The sequence below is a fragment of the Bombyx mori genome, chromosome 23 (genome assembly GCF_030269925.1).
Source record: "Bombyx mori chromosome 23, ASM3026992v2".
In the NCBI taxonomy this organism is placed as follows: domain Eukaryota; kingdom Metazoa; phylum Arthropoda; class Insecta; order Lepidoptera; family Bombycidae; genus Bombyx; species Bombyx mori.
In genome coordinates, this window is record NC_085129.1 from 8,149,310 (window position 1) to 8,166,665 (window position 17,356).

The window sequence follows — 17,356 nt, forward strand, 5'->3', positions numbered from 1 at the left end:
TAAAAACGGTACGCGACCGCGCCGCTTTTATACTAGGACGACTTTACCCAATGCTTTGTAGTCGAAGCAAACTGTCCCTCCGCAATAAGGTAACTCTCTACAAAACTTGCATACGCCCCGCCATGACGTATGCAAGCGTAGTGTTCGCTCACGTAGCCCGCACCCACTTGAAATCCCTTCAGGTTATTCAATCCCGATTCTGCAGGATAGCCGTCGGAGCGCCATGGTTCCTGAGGAACGTGGATCTCCACGATGACCTGGAGCTCGATTCAGTTAGTAAGTATCTGCAGTCGGCATCGTTGCGCCATTTTGAGAAGGCGGCAGGACATGAGAACTCTCTCATCGTGGCCGCTGGAAACTACATACCCCACTCAGTAGACCGAATGGTAAACCGTCGACGTCGCCCAAAGCACGTCATTACGGATCCTCCTGATCCATTAACGGTGCTTTTAGGCACCACAAGCACCGGTCACCGTCCTCGTCGAACCCGTCGCTTGCGACGAAGGGCTCGACGAGCGAACTAACCCATAGACACAGCCCACTGAGTTTCTCGCCGGATCTTCTCAGTGGGTCGCGTTTCCGAACCGGTGGTAGATTCTGCGAAGCACTGCTCTTGCTAGGGCTTCGATCAACAATAGTAACTAGATTTCGGGTCGGTGCATAAAATCCGTCTCGTCAAATAACAGCGCACTTGAAATGTGAGCTGTTATTTTGTTTAGTTCACTTCAAACACAGCCAATGTCAACCCGTCTCACAATACCGCAGTGTGTATTCAAAAGTTGCAAAAATAAGGCCCGAAAAAGCAATTTAACGGCCGGAATATCTTACTTTCGGTAAGTACATGAAGTATAAACTATATTGTAAGCTTTAAACTTATAAATAATATTAAATTTTGAACAAAATTACCGATTTTTAACCACCGCTACAAATGTTGGCCAAGGCTCGGCCAACACATGGACAAACTTTTGCTTAACAGAACAGTAAATGCATGGAGTAGATTTGTGTTGTAATAATTTTTTAAAATTTGTTAGCAGCACTTCAAAATTAGTTGGTTAAAATTGGTTAATGCTGCTTTTGTGTCTGTTTGTTGGACTCTCATTAGATACTTAGCTTTCCATTTTTATTTTAGCTTTCCTAGCAATCACGTGTGCAGAATGGATCTCGATTGTCGCCAGAGAAACAAGAGATGACTTTTATAAGCCAGCTAAGATCTCCGCTTATTGACACTGGACATCTTTGCCTTCCGTGCTCACGGCTACTGAAACGTGGCCGAAACATTGTAATAAAAATACCGCGCTTGAAACCGTTTAAACGTTGTTTTATTATGTGCACTGGTCGCGAAAACTTAAAAATATATATTACACAAAAACGTAACGCTAATAAAATAATAAGTAATGTATAGATACTAACAAACATACATTTCCAAAACATAAAAAGTAAACAACTAAACTTTTACTTTAATTCATTAATAAATTATTTTAGTGTTAAGCGCGACTCCCTTACCTCCTGTAGTAAATAGAAATCGGCATTTCAAGAAGCAAAAATAAATAAAGCAAAACGATGTTAGTTCTCAGAGCAATTAAGGGAAAAGTTACTTTATTTGTTGCCCTTTAAGATTGATTTAACATTAAAAGTTGTTTAAATATGTCTTTTTATTGGTAAGTGACAGGAGTAATTTATTGCTTTGCTCGTTTTATGTGACGAATGATCGTAAGTATTAGATAATGTTTTGGAGATTTGTGACTTTATTACTAGGTGCCATAGTTGTTATTAGTTTGAACGTAAAAGTGTTTCAAATCTTTTTTCTCCGTTTGTTAGTAAACGAATGTAGCTATATAAGTATATATTCACGCGGACAGTTTTTGCTTTAATTTTGTACGTATCCCTTTATCTAGTTACTATTGTTGATCGAAGTGCTAGGGTCAGCGTTAGCAACTCTCCGGTTGAGCTCCGCGAGCTCACCTACAAACGTTAGGGCGAAGCTGAAATAGCCTCTCAAGGCTATCAGCATAGGTAGGAAAAAAATATACTAAATCTTAGGTCATTAACTGTCTTAAGATAAATTATTATTTTATAGTAGTTAAAAACTCATTATCATTTAATACACATTCAAGAACTAATTATTTTGTTTTTTAAATCCAGACAGAGAATATTGTCTAAAGATATTTATATATTAGATGCAGAAATACAGAATATTTTAAACTTAAAAACTCATTCAAGTTTCTCAACGACACGCGAAGAATATTAATTTAAAAATGAAATTATTAAATTTTATTCATGGACTAATCCCCATTTTTTCCAACTTTTGTGAAACAATGAAGTTTTTGTTTATTTATTTACTAACTATAAGCTTAAGTTTTGTTATTTAACTTTTTAATCTGTAACCTACATGAACACAATATGTAATAAGAATTAGTAATTCCAAAGAGGTAATCTGAATGCAAAATTCTCGCGAAGAGTTTTAACGAGACTTCACTTTAGTTTAACTTTTTTTAAATTAAAGTTACAAAGTTTTATTTATTTTAACTTCACTTTAGTTTAACTTTTTTTAATTTAAAGTTACAAAGTTTTATTTATTTTAAGTTGTGTCAGTAAATTACATGTTTTAAAACGGCTCCGATTACAATAGAAACCAATATGGATTGTATTGGATTCCGTGACCCACTTTGATACAAGAAAAAAACACATTCAAACAAACCAGGATTGTTCCTGTATAATAATTGTTTTTTTTATTTTTTATTGCATAGATGGTTGGACGACCTCACAGCCCACCTGGTGTTAAGTGGTTACCAGAGCTCATAGACATATACAAAGAAGATGCCACCACCCACCTTGGGATATCAGTTATAAGGTCTCAGTATAGTTGTTACAAAGGCTGCCCCACCCTTCAAACCGAAACGCATTACTGCTTCACGACAGAAATAGACAGGGTGATGGTAACTACCTGTGGTGGGGTACTTACAGATACAAAATACAGCCTGTGGTTTGTTATTTGTTCTTCGTATTCGCGGGATATTTTCACTCGGAATATATAAAAGTTAAACACATTATTTCAATAATATCTATAATGTTCAGATATATGAGTACAATATTAAAGTATAAACTAAAAAAGAATAAGCGACGCTAGGCACCAGCCGATACAAATTAAACTAAAATTTCGATTCTAAATTGAAGTTAAATCGGCGCGCGAATCTTGTTGCTGTGACGTCACGGGACACCTGTGCGTTCGGGAATTCCGATCGCGCCCGATGACGCCCGAGTGCGACCCGATATGCCAATGTTGCACGCTACAAGCCCGTGTACGAAATATCTTCGCCAAAAAATAGACTCCGATCGGGAACAGATCCGACCTAGACAAGTACAATAGTCAGGGTCACTCGAGGTCACACGCTGTCCTAACGTAAAATTCTTGATTGTAGAATTAGGCAAAAGAGATGCTTTAAACGTTGCAACCAAGAATGTGCGCTAGAATTACTACTGCTACTGCGCTAACGCTATGAACCCGAAGGGGGTATTGACCTCCAAGAATAAACGCCGTGATTTATCACGGCTCTGCCCAACACCTTGCCAGACGGGACTTGGAGCTTTTTTTTTTATTGCTTAGATGGATGGACGAGCTCACATCTCACCTGGTGTTAAGTGGTTACTGGAGCCCATAGACATCTACAACGTAAATGCGCCACCCACCTTGAGATATGAGTTCTAAGGTCTCAGTATAGTTACAACGGCTACCCCACCGTTCGAACCGAAACGCATTACTGCTTCACGGCGGAAATAGGCCGGGTGGTGGTACCTACCCGTGCGGACTCCCAAGAGGTCCTACCACCAGTGATTACGCAAATTATAATTTTGCGGGTTTGATTTTTATTACACGATGTTATTCCTTCACCGTGGAAGTCAATCGTGAACATTTGTTGAGTACGTACTTCATTAGAAAAATTGGTACCCGCCTGCGGGATTCGAACACCGGTGCATCGCTACATACGAATGCACCGGACGTCTTATCCTTTAGGCCACGATGACTTCGAGCTCGCGAGATCCCCTTCTATAGCGTTAGACAAGCGATACTTGGAGCTCTCTATGGGGCGGTATCCCTGCCTTACCCCGATCCTAACATGCCATAACCCGATCCTGCTCCATCCGCATTACATGTCCGCACCTTCATCTACCCCAGAATATTTGGCTCGCACTAGAATTGGGATTGGATAATAAATTAAAATACTAGTACTGGTACTACTTTAAACGGGTGCTGTGAAAGCAGCAAGGATCCTTCTTAGTGATCCAACAGACTATATCCAAAATTCTCCGGTTCGTCTGTATTTACATAAAATATTTTTCTTAATTTCGTCCTTGTATAAACTCTCTTTTCGTTTTAAGATCGAATTACGAATAAGAATGAAGAGAAAAACAAATGTGTCAGGCTTATGAAAAACCCGATAAACTGTGTCACCTACTCAAGGAAATCTTTACTCACTACATCTTCATACGCGACTATAAATACTCCTTATTGATTGAGAAGTCCATCAATCATCGTTGAGTTCTTCTACTGGTCACTACAACCAATACATAAACTAACAATGAAGGTATTCAGTTTCTTCTGCGTGGTGCTGGCGATGCTCGTCCTCATAATGGGCGGAACTAGCGCGGCCCCTGAACCTAAGGGCATCGGGAAAATCATCAGAAAGGGCGGGAAAGTTATTGTAAGCATTTGCAATTTTCGTTTTATTTTGAACTTCTCTCGCATTACATAATTTGTGTACATGTAACATGTAAAACGTGTGAAATTTCGATTGTCGCACTGGTTATGTACTAAAAAATAATGATAAATTAGCATTTAAGCTCTTTCTTTCTATGCGTTCAGTATTGTTATTGTTTTACATCGTAACAGGTTATATCGTACTGATCATACTTATACTTTTGATATTTTTCTTTACATCGTAACAGGTTGTATCGTACTGATCATACTTATACTTTTAATATTTTTCAGAAACATGGACTTACCGCAATAGGCGTAGGAGCTGCCGGACACGAGGTCTACCAAGACTCGAAAAACAGCGGATAATTTCGAAAATTTCAACCTTTTCACGGATAATTTCGAAAATTTCAACCTTTTCAGTATTAACAATAACAAAGCATTTTTTCAATAATAAATTAAATCACTTTACATATTCTTTCATTTTCCCTGTTAATGAAATCGAATTAAGAAAACTACCAATTAACAATAAAAATATTTTCTAATAACAAAAGAGTCTAATTAAACACAACAGAATACCGTCATAAGTTAACGACTGATCTGAACTAAAACACAATATCTTAGTTACACTACGATTGTATTTTGAAACCTGCAGGACGAGTATTTAGTATCGTGTTAAATTAATCAAAAATATTTAACAAAACACTCAATGTATTTTTATATATCTCTTGATAATAATGTCGCCATAGATATAAAATTTACTAAAGATAACGAGCTCATACAAAACATCAAAATTCAATTCATCATTATAATTTAAAAAAATGTAGTAATGAAATACGTTTGAGAAAATAGATTTGATAGAATAGAATTAGATTTGATAGAATAGAAAATAGATGGAATAGAATTAGATTTGATCTGAGGTAGCCATCTATTAAAAATTTTTCATCTATGTTTTAGTGAACTCTTTGATCCGACCTCTATTTCTTTAAAGCCTTCGTCAGAACAGTATACCACCCACCAAATGATGAGTTATTACTCATCATGCGATAATTATCGCAGCTCATGGACGTCAGCAATGCCAAATGCACAGCCAAGCTCTTGCCAACCACTGAGGATTTTCTTTACTTAAAAATGCGAATCAAGTTCATTATTGTAATAAATTGTGCAAAAAATTTTAATTATGCACACTTTAATTATTAATTAAATTAGTTTTCGTGTTACCCAAAGTTTTTATTAAGCCCTATTCCATATTAAATTATTTTCTGGATTTTGTTTCTACTAATACTAAACTTGTAAATTGATTAACAAAAAAAAGGGGACAGGTTTTCCGAAGAAGACCTCTAGGTCATAATGAAAAATACGGTATTCACATTTAGAAAAAAGCAAGGAGTTCATAATTTTGAAGTTTCATTTCAATCGTACTACACGTTGCATTACTTACTGTGCAGTATTAATGACATGTTTTTTAAAACTTCAGTAGAAAGGGGTTTTAATATCCATAGATGAATAAATGATTATTCACATTATGCACATGAATATTACATCCAAACTAGTGAACATCCTACAACGAAAATAAAAATAAATAATTACAATTTATTCACACGACGAACAGCTTACTGGTATAGTGAAGTTGAAAGTAATATTTTAAGTTTTTACTCAGTAATTAATTTTTGCTCAGTCAGGTGATCGAGCTCATGGCCAAGCTGGTTTTAAATGGTTACCGGAGCTCAACCACACTCACACCGCTAATGCCACTACCCATCTTGAGACATGATTCCTAAAGTGTCAGCTATATACTCGTAGCAGAACTTCTGCTAGACATCTACAACATTAATGCCACCATCTACCTTCAGACATGATTTCCAAAGTCTTAGTAATATAGTAAGTAGAGCGGTTGCCCCACGCGGTTTCGCGGCAGAAATAGGCAAGATGTTGGTATAGACTCGTGCGGGCTCATAAGACGCCCCTCCCAGTGAGCCTCCTACCTTTTTATATTCTCTGGCTTTAAGACATTAATATTTTTCTATATTCCTTTCTATATTCGTTGTAGAAATATTTATCACATGCTTTTTCGTGACTCGTGTTTTATGCTGTAAAGTAATCATTATTTCAGATTTGATGGGTAGAAAAACCGCTATTTGAGTGGCCTTCTGATATAGACCTCTTTTGAGCAGCGGAATTCATGTGTTCATTTTTCTTTTTGTGTTGTTTTTATTAATCACGACCATTACTACTATTATGGTAAAAAGTCATACGATGGGATCGTTTCAAAAAAATCCTCAGTGGTTGGCAAGAGCTTGGCTGTGCATTTGGCATTGCTGACGTCCATGAGCTGCGATAATTATCGCATGATGAGTAATTACTCATCATTTGGTGGGTGGTATACTGTTCTGACGAAGGCTTTAAAGAAATAGAGGTCGGATCAAAGAGTTCACTAAAACATAGATGAAAAATTTTTAATAGATGGCTACCTCAGATCAAATCTAATTCTATTCCATCTATTTTCTATTCTATCAAATCTAATTCTATTCTATCAAATCTATTTTCTCAAACGTATTTCATAACTACATTTTTTTAAATTATAATGATGAATTGAATTTTGATGTTTTGTATGAGCTCGTTATCTTTAGTAAATTTTATATCTATGGCGACATTATTATCAAGAGATATATAAAAATACATTGAGTGTTTTGTTAAATATTTTTGATTAATTTAACACGATACTAAATACTTGTCCTGCAGGTTTCAAAATCCAATCGTAGTGTAACTAAGATATTGTGTTTTAGTTCAGATCAGTCGTTAACTTATGACGGTATTCTGTTGTGTTTAATTAGACTCTTTTGTTTTTAGAAAATATTTTTATTGTTAATTGGTAGTTTTCTTAATTCGATTTCATTAACAGGGAAAATGAAAGAATATGTAAAGTAATTTAATTTATTATTGAAAAAATGCTTTGTTATTGTTAATACTGAAAAGGTTGAAATTTTCGAAATTATCCGCTGTTTTTCGAGTCTTGGTAGACCTCGTGTCCGGCAGCTCCTACGCCTATTGCGGTAAGTCCATGTTTCTGAAAAATATTAAAAGTATAAGTATGATCAGTACGATACAACCTGTTACAATGTAAAACAATAACAATACTGAACGCATAGAAAGAGCTTAAATGCTAATTTATCATTATTTTTTAGTACATAACCAGTGCGACAATCGAAATTTCACACGTTTTACATGTTACATGTACACAAATTATGTAATGCGAGAGAAGTTCAAAATAAAACGAAAATTGCAAAAGCTTACAATAACTTTCCCGCCCTTTCTGATGATTTTCCCGATGCCCTTAGGTTCAGGGGCCGCGCTAGTTCCGCCCATTATGAGGACGAGCATCGCCAGCACCACGCAGAAGAAACTGAATACCTTCATTGTTAGTTTATGTATTGGTTGTAGTGACCAGTAGAAGAACTCAACGATGATTGATGGACTTCTCAATCAATAAGGAGTATTTATAGTCGCGTATGAAGATGTAGTGAGTAAAGATTTCCTTGAGTAGGTGACACAGTTTATCGGGTTTTTCATAAGCCTGACACATTTGTTTTTCTCTTCATTCTTATTCGTAATTCGATCTTAAAACGAAAAGAGAGTTTATACAAGGACGAAATTAAGAAAAATATTTTATGTAAATACAGACGAACCGGAGAATTTTGGATATAGTCTGTTGGATCACTAAGAAGGATCCTTGCTGCTTTCACAGCACCCGTTTAAAGTAGTACCAGTACTAGTATTTTAATTTATTATCCAATCGCAATTCTAGTGCGAGCCAAATATTCTGGGGTAGATGAAGGTGCGGACATGTAATGCGGATGGAGCAGGATCGGGTTATGGCATGATAGGATCGGGGTAAGGCAGGGATACCGCCCCATAGAGAGCTCCAAGTATCGCTTGTCTAACGCTATAGAAGGGGATCTCGCGAGCTCGAAGTCGTCGTGGCCTAATAACACGTCCGGTGCATTCGTATGTAGCGATGCACCGGTGTTCGAATCCCGCAGGCGGGTACCAATTTTTCTAATGAAGTACGTACTTAACAAATGTTCACGATTGACTTCCACGGTGAAGGAATAACATCGTGTAATAAAAATCAAACCCGCAAAATTATAATTTGCGTAATCACTGGTGGTAGGACCTCTTGGGAGTCCGCACGGGTAGGTACCACCATCCCGCCTATTTCCGCCGTGAAGCAGTAATGCGTTTCGGTTCGAACGGTGGGGTATCCGTTGTAACTATACTGAGAACTTAGAACTCATATCTCAAGGTGGGTGGCGCATTTACGTTGTAGATGTCTATGGGCTCCAGTAACCACTTAACACCAGGTGAGATGTGAGCTCGTCCATCCATCTAAGCAATAAAAAAAAAAAAGCTCCAAGTCCCGTCTGGCAAGGTGTTGGGCAGCGCCGTGATAAATTACGGCGTTTATTCTTGGAGGTCAATACCCCCTTCGGGGTCATAGCGTTAGCGCAGTAGCAGTAGTAATTCTAGCGCACATTCTTGGTTGCAACGTTTAAAGCATCTCTTTTGCCTAATTCTACAATCAAGAAGTTTACGTTAGGACAGCGTGTGACCTCGAGTGACCCTGACTATTGTACTTGTCTAGGTCGGATCTGTTCCCGATCGGAGTCTATTTTTTGGCGAAGATATTTCGTACACGGGCTTGTAGCGTGCAACATTGGCATATCGGGTCGCACTCGGGCGTCATCGGGCGCGATCGGAATTGCCGAACGCACAGGTGTCCCGTGACGTCACAGCAACAAGATTCGCGCGCCGATTTAACTTCAATTTAGAATCGAAATTTTAGTTTAATTTGTATCGTCTGGTGCCTAGCGTCGCTTATTCTTTTTTAGTTTATACTTTAATATTGTACTCGTATATCTGAACATTATAGATATTATAGAAATAGTGTCTTTGACTTTTATATATTCCGATGAAAATATCCCGCGAATACGAAGAACAAATAACAAACCACAGGCTGTATTTTGTATCTGTAAGTACCCCACCACGGGTAGTTACCATCACCTTGTCTATTTCTGTCGTGAAGCAGTAATGCGTTTCGGTTTGAAGGGTGGGGCAGCCGTTGTAACAACTATACTGAGACCTTATACCTAACTGATATCTCAAGGTGGGTGGTGGCATCTTCTTTGTATATGTCTATGAGCTCTGGTAACCACTAAACACCAGGTGGGCTGTGGGGTCGTCCAACCATATATGCAATAAAAAATAAAAAAAACAATTATTATACAGGAACAATCCTGATTTGTTTGAATGTGTTTTTTTCTTAAGTTGTGTCAGTAAATTACATGTTTTAAAACGGTCTCCGATTACAATAGAAACCAATATGGATTGTATTGGATTCCGTGACCCACTTTGATACAAGAAAAAAACACATTCAAACAAACCAGGATTGTTCCTGTATAATAATAAGTAGTCTTTTTTATTTTTATTTTTTTTATTGCATAGATGGTTGGACGACCTCACAGCCCACCTGGTGTTAAGTGGTTACCGGAGCCCATAGACATCTACAACGTAAACGCCGCCACCCACCTTGAGATATGACTTCTAAGGTCTAAGTATAGTTGTTTCAACGGCTGCCCCACCCTTCAAACCGAAATGCACTACCGCTTCACAGCAGAAATAGACAGGGTGATGGTAACTACCCGTGGTGGGGTACTTACAGATACAAAATACAGCCTGTGGTTTGTTATTTGTTCTTCGTATTCGCGGGATATTTTCACTCGGCAGCGGCTTGGCTCTGCCCCTGGCATTGCTGAAGTCCATGGGCGACGGTAACCACTCACCATCAGGTGGGCCGTATGCCCGTCTGCCTACAAAGGCAATAAAAAATAAAAAATAAAAACTCGGAATATATAAAAGTCAAACACACTATTTCAATAATATTTATAATGTATATGTATGAGTACAATATATATGAGTACAATATTAAAGTATAAACTAAAAAAGAATAAGCGACGCTAGGCACCAGACGATACAAATTAAACTAAAATTTCAATTTTATATTGAAGTTAAATCGGCGCGCGAACCTGTTGCTGTGACGTCACGGGACACCTGTGCGTTCGGGAAATCCGATCGCGCCCGATGACGCCCGAGTGCGACTCGATATGCCAATGTTGCACGCTACAAGCCCGTGTACGAAATATCTTCGCCAAAACATAGACTCCGATCGGGAACAGATACGACCTATACAAGTACAATAGTCAGGGTCACTCGAGGTCACACGGTATCCCAACGTAAAATGCTTCATTGTAAAATTAGGCAAAAGAGATACTTTTAATGTTGCAGCCAAGAATGGGCGCTAGAATTACTACTGCTACTGCGCTAACGCTATGACCCCGAAGTGGGTCTTGGCCTCCAAAAGTAAACGTCGTCAATCATCCCGGCGCTGCCCAACACCTTGCCAGTCCGGCACTGGGAACTCGCGAGATCCTCTTCTATAGCGTTAGACAAGTGATACTTGGACCTCCCTACGGGGCGGTATCCCTGCCGTACCCCGAGTCTATCACGCCATAGCCTGATCCTGCTCCATCCGCATTACATGTCCGCACCTTCATCTCCCCTAGAATATTTGGCTCGCACTAGAATTGGGATTGGATAATAAATCAATATACTAGTACTGGTACTACTTCAAACGGGTACTGTGCAGCAATGATCCTTCTTAATGATCCAACAGACTATATCCAAAATTCTCCGGTTCGTCTGTATTTACATAAAATATTTTTCTTAATTTCGTCCTTGTATAAACTCTCTTTTCGTTTTAAGATCGAATTACGAGTAAGAATGAAGAGAAAAACAAATGTGTCAGGCCTATGAAAAACCCGATAAACTGTGTCACCTACTCAAGGAAATCTTTACTCACTACATCTTCATACGCGACTATAAATACTCCTTATTGATTGAGAAGTCCATCAATCATCGTTGAGTTCTTCTACTGGTCACTACAACCAATACATAAACTAACAATGAAGGTATTCAGTTTCTTCTGCGTGGTGCTGGCGATGCTCGTCCTCATAATGGGCGGAACTAGCGCGGCCCCTGAACCTAAGGGCATCGGGAAAATCATCAGAAAGGGCGGGAAAGTTATTGTAAGCTTTTGCAATTTTCGTTTTATTTTGAACTTCTCTCGCATTACATAATTTGTGTACATGTAACATGTAAAACGTGTGAAATTTCGATTGTCGCACTGGTTATGTACTAAAAAATAATGATAAATTAGCATTTAAGCTCTTTCTTTCTATGCGTTCAGTATTGTTATTGTTTTACATCGTAACAGATTATATCGTACTGATCATACTTATACTTTTGATATTTTTCTTTACATCGTAACAGGTTGTATCATGCTGATCATACTTATACTTTTAATATTTTTCAGAAACATGGACTTACCGCAATAGGCGTAGGAGCTGCCGGACACGAGGTCTACCAAGACTCGAAAAACAGCGGATAATTTAGAAAATTTCAACCTTTTCACGGATAATTTCGAAAATTTTAACCTTTTCAGTAATAACAATAACAAAGCATTTTTTCAATAATAAATTAAATTACTTTACATATTCTTTCATTTTCCCTGTTAATGAAATCGAATTAAGAAAACTACCAATTAACAATAAAAATATTTTCTAAAAACAAAAGAGTCTAATTAAACACAACAGAATAACGTCATAAGTTAACGACTGATCTGAACTAAAACACAATATCTTAGTTACACTACGATTGGATTTTGAAACCTGCAGGACAAGTATTTAGTATCGTGTTAAATTAATCAAAAATATTTAACAAAACACACATGTAAATTCACTCATGTAAATAAATGTATTGTTAATAATATCGCCATAGATATAAAATTTTCTAAAGATAAGGAGCTCATACAAAACATCTATATTCAATTTATTTTCACTTTAATTAAAATATAGATAGAATGAGATTTGATCTGAGGTAATTTTTTTTTGCGTGATTGTGTGGACGATCCCACAGCCCACCTGGTGTTAAGTGGTTGTTGGAACCCATAGACATCTACAACGAAAATATGCCACACACCTTACCTTGAGATATAAGTTCTAAGGTCTCAGTATAGTTACAACGGCTGCCCACCCTTCAAACCGAAACGCATTACTGCTTCACGGCAGAAATAGGCGGGGCGGTGGTACCTACCCGTGCGGACTCACAAGAGGTCCTACCACCAGTAATTACGCAAATAATAATTTTGCGGGTTTGATTTTTATTACACAATGTTATTCCCTCACCGTGGAAGTCAATCGTGAACAATAATAATTGTTAAGTACGTATTTCATTAGAAAAATTGGTACCCCGCCTGCGGGGTTCGAACACCGTTACATCGCTATATACGAATGCACCGGACGTCTTATCTGTTAGGCCACGACGACTTCAAAACAAACTATTAAAAATTGTTCATCTATACTTTAGTGAACTCTTTGATCCCACCTCCATTTCTTTAAAGCCTTCGTCCAGAACAGTATACCGCCCACCTAATGATGAGTAATTACTCATTATTATGAGTAATTATCATTATCATTATTATGAGTAATTACTCATTATTATGAGTAATTATCGCAGCTTATGGACGTCAGCAATGCCAAATGCACAGCCAAGCCCTTGCCAACCACTGAGGATTTTTTTGAAACGATCCCATCGTATGACTTTTACCATAATAATAATGGTCGTGATTAATAAAAACAACACAAAAAGAAAAATGAAAACATGAATTCCGCTGCTCAAAAGACGTCTATATCAGAAGGCCACTCAAATAGCGGTTTTTCTACCCATCAAATCTGAAATAATGATTAACTTTACAGCATATAACACGAGTCATGAAAAAGCATGAGATCAATATTTCTACAACGAATATAGAAAGGAATATGAAATATGTAATACAAGGAATATAATATGTCTGAAGGTAGATGGTGGCATTAATGTTGTAGATGTCTAGCAGAAGTTCTGCTACGAGTATATCGCTGACACTTTAGGAATCATGTCTCAAGATGGGTGGCGGCATTAACGGTGTGGGTGTGGTTGGGCTCCGGTAATCATTTAAAACCAGCTTGGCCATGAGCTCGTTCACATGACTGAGCAAAAATTGATTTCAAAACTTAAAATATTACTTTAAACTTCACTATACCAGTAAGCTGTTCGTCGTGTGGGTAAATTTTATATTATTTATTTTTATTGTCGTTGTAGATAGTTTATTGATACGGTCCTGACGGTAAGCTCTTACTGTCGCTCAAAGGCATCACTCCTAGGGTCACAGCCAAGTAACTACGTAAAATAAATTAAAGATATCGATGTTCACTTATTTGAATGTAATATTCATGTGCATAATGTAAATAATCATTTATTCAACTATGGATATTAAAAGCCCTTTCTACTGATGATGAAGCTTTAAAAAAAAAAAAAAAAATTATGCACAGTAAGTACTGCAACGTGTTGTACGATCGAAATGAAACTTCAAAATTATGAACTCCTTGCTTTTTTCTAAATGTGAATACCGTATTTCTCATTATGACCTAGAGGTCTTCTTAGAAGAACCTGTCCCGTTTTTTTGTCAATATATTTACAACTTTAGTATTACTAGAAACAAAATCCAGAAAAAAAAATTTATATGGAATAGGGCTTAATAAAAACTTTGGATAACACGAAAACTAATTTAAATAATAATTAAAGTGTGCATAATTAAAATTCTTTGCACAATTTCTTACAATAATGAACTTGATTCGCATTTTTAAATAAAGAGTTTAATGGATTCCTCTAACAGGTTACAGATGCAACAAGAATAAATTTATTAGGTATTTCTGTTATTATTGACTCTTAATATAAAAACTTCCCATGTGATTTTTTTTTATGTTACAAAAACAGTTTCAATACTTCAATACCCCCCAACACCCATAATCAATAAAGTTAAGCCGATGGGCCCTGAGCGCGATCTCGCTTCATGTACTACTTATTTAAAATTTGGGATTTACAACTTCGTTTTAATTTTTCCTTATTTGCATATCCGATCTATTTCAAGAAATCACAGGTAACAAAAATGGAAAATAAATGTGTGAATGTTTTTAAAAACCCATCATCTGTGTCACCAAGTCAAGGAAACATTTTATTCAGTGATGCTTCGCACACGCATATAAAAGCTTGAAGTAGATTAAGTTGTCCATCATTCTCCAGCTAGTTCTTCTTGTGGTCACTACAACCAATACATAAATTAACAATGAAGGTGTTCAGTCTATTCTGCGTGGTGCTGGCGATGCTCGTCCTCATAATGGGCGGAACTAGCGCGGCCCCTGAACCTAAGGGCATCGGGAAAATCATCAGAAAGGGCGGGAAAGTTATTGTAAGCATTTGCAATTTTCGTTTTATTTTGAACTTCTCTCGCATTACATAATTTGTGTACATGTAACATGTAAAACGTGTGAAATTTCGATTGTCGCACTGGTTATGTACTAAAAAATAATGATAAATTAGCATTTAAGCTCTTTCTTTCTATGCGTTCAGTATTGTTATTGTTTTACATCGTAACAGGTTATATCGTACTGATCATACTTATACTTTTGATATTTTTCTTTACATCGTAACAGGTTGTATCGTACTGATCATACTTATACCTACTTTTAATATTTTTCAGAAACATGGACTTACCGCAATAGGCGTAGGAGCTGCCGGACACGAGGTCTACCAAGACTCGAAAAACAGCGGATAATTTCGAAAATTTCAACCTTTTCAGTATTAACAATAACAAAGCATTTTTTCAATAATAAATTAAATTACTTTACATATTCTTTAATTTTCCCTGTTAATGAAATCGAATTAAGAAAACTACCAATTAACAATCCATGTCTTTTATCATTACTAATTTATTTCGTCTGGTGTTCAATGGAATATAAATTATTTAATTAATTAATAACATTTCTTTTTTCTTTTATTTTGCATATATCTCTTCATTTGCATAAATTACTTCATAATTGAAGTAGACTAGACCTAATAATAACAGTGACCGTCGTGCTTTGACTCATAAAGACAAGAAAATGAAATCTGTTATTACTTTATACCGTCTTAATCAACTTCGCCATAATAAAATATAAAATTTTATAATAATTCTTTATAAAAAAATTGCTTTTTTCGTTCATCTTGTTTCGTTATAGAGACAAACTAGCTGATCTCTCTCCCTCTAGACTCTAGAATCTGAAGTGACATTAGATAATATATTTAATACTAAATAATGGTCATGTATCGGTGTGATAGCTTTTTCTTGTATTAACTATTTCTCATAATTAGGTACCTTCTAAAATTACAAAAAAATGTTTCATCATTCTCAGTCAAACATCCAGCAAACATTAATAAATTAAAAAAAAAAAACATGATCTTAAATAACTATGATATTATTTTTTAACTAGAACGTTTTGTGAGCCTGCACGGGTAGGTACCACCACCCTTTCTATTTCTGCCGTTCCGTTTTTATGAGTGACACAACCATTATATGCCATAAATTTTCAAATTGCATGGCACTCACAAAGTCCCTGAGCTCCGGAACCCACTCAACACCAAATGGGCCGTGAGCTTATTCCACAATCTAGTAGAGTAAAAAAGAAATACATGCAAACCTGATTGAAAGCTCAACTTTTTTTTGTTAATGTTGTCTATGAAAGCGTGAATTATCCTGATATCTCTATTACTTTTGATAGGCAGAAGAGCCTATGGTTACTGGAACTCACAACTCAGATCTCACAACATAAACGCTGTCATGCACTTTGAGACATTTCATTATTATTATAATTATTGGAAGATTGCGGTTAGTGAGGTTTTGTCGCTTTAACAGGACGGCTGTGCAAGCTCGAGAGTTCAGACGAGAGAGGTGGAATTGCTAACCCCCACGGAGGACTAGTGGCTCAAGGGCAGCTGCTTCGCGATTTCATCAAGACACATTTTGTCAAAATGTCAATTGCACTGCAAAACAACTATCCCACCATTTAAACTGGATTCCGTGACAGCTTCGCAACAGAAATAGGAACCCACCCGTATAGTCGCAAATTACGTACCTACATGCCGATCGATGACCGCATTATGTCGATAGGTATATCTAACACTCTCAGATTTTGACTGCTCATTCTCCAGTGAATCTCATAGTATTCTGCGGTACCCACGGGAAGAGATGGGAAGGCATTATTCTAGGTCACGTATTCATCACGAAGAAAATTCGAAAAGGGTTGGGTGAAATTTATCTATTATTTAATTATTTTAATATATGACAACGTAAAATACGAAAAAATGCAACGTGTTTAATTCTTTTTTAATTGCAATATGAGGCACCTCTTTTTTTTTTGGTCAGGAGGAAATCGCCGGACTCACACCCTCCACTGGAGATGGCGGGCAGGGTATGTCGGAGCCGAACCGACTAAAGCCTCCTGTCGCTCAACAACCCACGTCCGAACCTCGCATGAGACAGAACTCATGAAAAGGCAAAGGGGGGAGAGTGGAGCGTTTAGTGCGGATGAGGCACGTCTAGTCTAGTTACTTATAATTATTACTCCGGCTTACGTGAATGCACAGACGTAAAATAGTATTTTCTTCGTTTTTTGCAAGTCGTAGATATTCTGAAAC

General features: G+C 37.0%; 2 long non-coding RNA genes across 2 annotated transcripts; one reads left to right on the forward strand and one right to left on the reverse strand.

Moving 5' to 3' along the window:
- Nucleotides 1-613: 613 nt before the first annotated feature.
- On the forward strand, nucleotides 614-1,312 carry LOC134201084 (uncharacterized). The gene is made up of 2 exons (XR_009976259.1): nucleotides 614-833; nucleotides 1,130-1,312. It is a non-coding gene; the product is annotated as an uncharacterized LOC134201084 (long non-coding RNA).
- Nucleotides 1,313-3,050: 1,738 nt separating this feature from the next.
- Nucleotides 3,051-4,657, reverse strand: LOC134201086 (uncharacterized). The gene is made up of 2 exons (XR_009976261.1): nucleotides 4,475-4,657; nucleotides 3,051-3,350 (listed from the first exon to the last, which is right to left on the reverse strand). It is a non-coding gene; the product is annotated as an uncharacterized LOC134201086 (long non-coding RNA).
- Nucleotides 4,658-17,356: the final 12,699 nt, after the last annotated feature.